This window comes from Dicentrarchus labrax, unplaced genomic scaffold (assembly GCF_905237075.1).
Source record: "Dicentrarchus labrax unplaced genomic scaffold, dlabrax2021, whole genome shotgun sequence".
Classification (NCBI taxonomy): Eukaryota; Metazoa; Chordata; class Actinopteri; family Moronidae; genus Dicentrarchus; species Dicentrarchus labrax.
In genome coordinates, this window is record NW_026136720.1 from 32,571,407 (window position 1) to 32,575,295 (window position 3,889).

The following is a 3,889-nucleotide window of genomic DNA, read 5'->3' on the forward strand; positions in this document are numbered from 1 at the left end:
TATAGTCGGACATGTCACTGTTAATTTAGTAACTTGTTTGTTTGCTTACATGTATTCATGTTTTATTTACGTTAGAAATTGACCAAAGAGAAGAACAGGAACATGTCAGTCTGAATAATGCACGGTTTATTCTTCAGGATGTTTTTAACCCTAACCCTGTATCCCTGTAGTCCTCCTTCAACAGTTTCCAGTCCATGACATAGAAACACTGTCACAGTCTAGTCTGCCTCTCTCCTGCACTGCTCATAGCCACACCCCTCCTTTCTCTTCACACTCACCTGCAGTGGAAATTTCTACCCCTGCTCAACCACTCCTGCAGTCACACCCCCTCATCAGTGCAACTGCTTCCACCTGGTCACCACAGTATTTAGAGCCTTACTCACCCTCTGCTCACAGCCAGATTGTTCCACTGCTATGTATGACTCTCCAGCTTGCGAATTAGGACTGATCCCCTCTTCCCGACCCTGCCTGTTTCCTGACCTTTGCTTTTGACTGTTCCCTGGACCTTTGGACACTGATCTGATTCTGATTCGTCTGCGGTTTTGTCTGCAACCCCCTACCACCTTCAAGGAGGAGTTCATCATCCCACTATCCCCTAGTCTATAGGTCTTAGTTCCTATAGTCTCTAAAAGTAGAACAGGAGCCAGAGCCTTCAGTTACCAAGCTCCTCTCCTGTGGAACCAGCTTCCAGTTGTGGTTCGGGAGGCAGACACCCTCTCCACATTCAAGAGTTGGCTTAAGACATTCCTCTTTGATAAAGCTTATAGTTAGGGCTGGATCAGGTGAGTCCTGAACCATCCCTTAGTTATGCTGCTATAGGCCTAGACTATCGGGGGATTTCCCATGGTGCACTGAGCTCCTCTCTTCCTCTCTCTTTCTGCACTCATTCATGTTCCATTAATGCATGTTACTAACTTCACTTCTTCCCCGGAGTTCTTGTGCTTTCTCATCTCGCAGGTTCTTATCGATCCTGGTGGAGCCTCCTGCCATGGTCCTGCTAGATTGTCATTGCCAATACTGTTGTTGCTGTGCACCTGTCTGTCTGTCTGTGTGTGTCTCTCTCTCTCTCTCTCTCTCTCTCTCTCTCTCTCTCTCTCTCTCTCTCTCTCTCTCTCTCTCTCTAACCCCAACTGGTCGAGACAGACGACCACCCACCTAGAGCCGAAGGATCTGTCCTAGGTTTCTGCCTTTTAACAGACAGTTTTTCCTTGCCCTTGTCGCCTAGTGCTTGCTCATGGTGTACTGTTGGGTCTCTGTAAATAATTTGTTAAAGAGTTCGGTCTAGACCTGCTCTATTTGAAAAGTGTCCTGAGATAACTTCTGTTATGAATTGGCGCTATACAAATAAAACTGAATTGAATTGAATTGAATTGATGAGCTGTATGCCCCCTTCACACTGGTCCAGGGTTTTATTCTCTTGTCAAGCAATTAACATATTCTTTACAATTTGTCAGGAGCAGGGGTGGGGTTAGACCATGGGGTAGAATCAGGGTTACAGGAGCCAACAAATGCAGAAAAGAAGAATCTGAGCCTGAAAATATGGATGAAAACAACACAAGGTTCCAAATTTTTAAGAAAATCATCAATGCAAAGGTTCTTCAAGCGCCTGAGTGCACAGTGTTTATTTTTTCTGGAATTAAAACTCTGTCAGGATCCTGGAGAGATCTGGGATGAAGCACTTTTGTGTTGAGAGAAACGATTCTGCACATTTTGTTTAGTGGCTCACAACAAGGTCCTGGGTTCAATTTCCAGCCTTTTGTGTGGGTTTCCTCCACCATCAAAACATGTATGTTAAGTCTCCTGTCAGGGCCTTTGAGCAAAGCAATGGATCGGATCTGGAGTCAGTCCCTGGGCCAACACTGAATGTCACACTAATGGTACACTGGTTTGACCCGTTTTACTGGTTTCCTGTTAACAGATCTGAGTCTCAACCTGTCATTAATGATTAACACTAATCAGTGCTGATTTTGATGTTAATTATTAATCAGTAAGCTGCTGTAAAACTTCACTTTATTACAAACTCATAGCAGGATTCAAAACATCTCTTTATATCATCTTTATTAATAAATAATGTGTATTTAAGATATAAACACAATCATTTTAAGTTGACAAAAGACATTTTGGTTTTTTTAAGTCCTGTAGATTATATGAACATGATTTAGTTTTAAAGGTATTTTTTTCAATTCAATTTTATTTGTATAGCACCAATTCATAACAGAAGTTATCTCAGGACACTTTTCAAATAGAGCAGGTCTAGACCGAACTCTTTATAACATTATTTACAGAGACCCAACAGTACCACCATGAGCAAGCACTTGGCGACAAGGGCAAGGAAAAACTGCCTGTTAAAAGGCAGAAACCTAGGACAGATCCTTCGGCTCTAGGTGGGTGGTCGTCTGTCTCGACCAGTTGGGGTGAGAGAGAGAGAGAGACAGACAGACAGAGAGAAAGACAGACAGTCAGTAACAACAGTATTGGCAATGGCAATCTAGCAGGACCATGGCAGGAGGCTCTACCAGGATCAATAAGAACCTGCGAGATGAGAAAGCACAAGAACTCCGGGGAAGAAGTGAAGTTAGTAACATGCATTAATGGGACATGAATGAGTGCAGAAAGAGAGAGGAAGAGAGGAGCTCAGTGCACCATGGGAAATCCCCCGATAGTCTAGGCCTATAGCAGCATAACTAAGGGATGGATGGTTCAGGACTCACCTGATCCAGCCCTAACTATAACCTTTATCAAAGAGGAACGTCTTAAGCCTACTCTTGAATGTGGTGAGGGTGTCTGCCTCCAGAACCACAACTGGAAGCTGGTTCCACAGGAGAGGAGCTTGGTAACTGAAGGCTCTGGCTCCTGTTCTACTTTTAGAGACTATAGGAACCACAAGTAGCCCAGCATTCAGAGAACGTAGTGTTCTAGAGGGGTAATAGGGTACTATGAGCTCTTTAAGATATGAAGGGGCTTGACCATGAAGAGCTTTATAGGTGAGGAGGAGGATTTTAAATTCTATTCTACATTTTACAGGGAGCTAGTGCAGAGAAGCTAGTACAGGAGAGATGTGATCTCTTTTTCTAGTTCCTGTCAGTACTCGTGCTGCAGCGCTCTGAATTAATTGGAGCGTTTTAATGGACTTACTGGGGCAACCTGATAACAAAGAGTTGCAGTAATCCAGCCTTGAAGTAACAAATGCATGGATTAGTTTTTCTGCATCTGTCTGTGATAGGATGTGTCTAATTTTTGTAATATTACATAAATGAAAGAAGGCAGTCCTGGAGGTCTGCTTTATGTGGAAGTTAAATGACAAATCCTCATCAAAGATAACTCCAAGATTTCTTATCAGTCTGTAATTATCTGCTTTAGGTTTTTATTTATTTATTTCACTGATTTAATAGCTGTTCTTTATTTTATTTTGTATACATTGTAGAAATCAGTTACTTTTTATTAGTATTACTAATACTTATTTATTGATGTTGATGTTTCTAAATGGACTAAATAATTTATTTCATCACATAAAGTTGAATGTCAAATGTCAGTGATTATAACCTACATGACTGATGCTGAAACACAACAGAGATGAATAAAGAAAAAAGTACACATAAATACATGTTTCACAGTTCTTTACAAATTAAAGGTCAATGTGCAAGCAAACAAGTTCATTTCAAAAAAAGTCATTTATTTAATCCTCCTGTGTCACAAAGATTGACAGTTTTAATAGTTAATATCATGAATACAATCAGTTTAATAGAATCGGATTAGAAATTAAAAAACAAGTGTTTCTCTTCAACTCGTAACAAACCTGTGGGTCTGTGCTGTTATCACATTATCGTCATTTACACAGAAACAAAGTCCACTGAACTGACTGATATCAGAGGTCAGAGGTCAAAGGTTA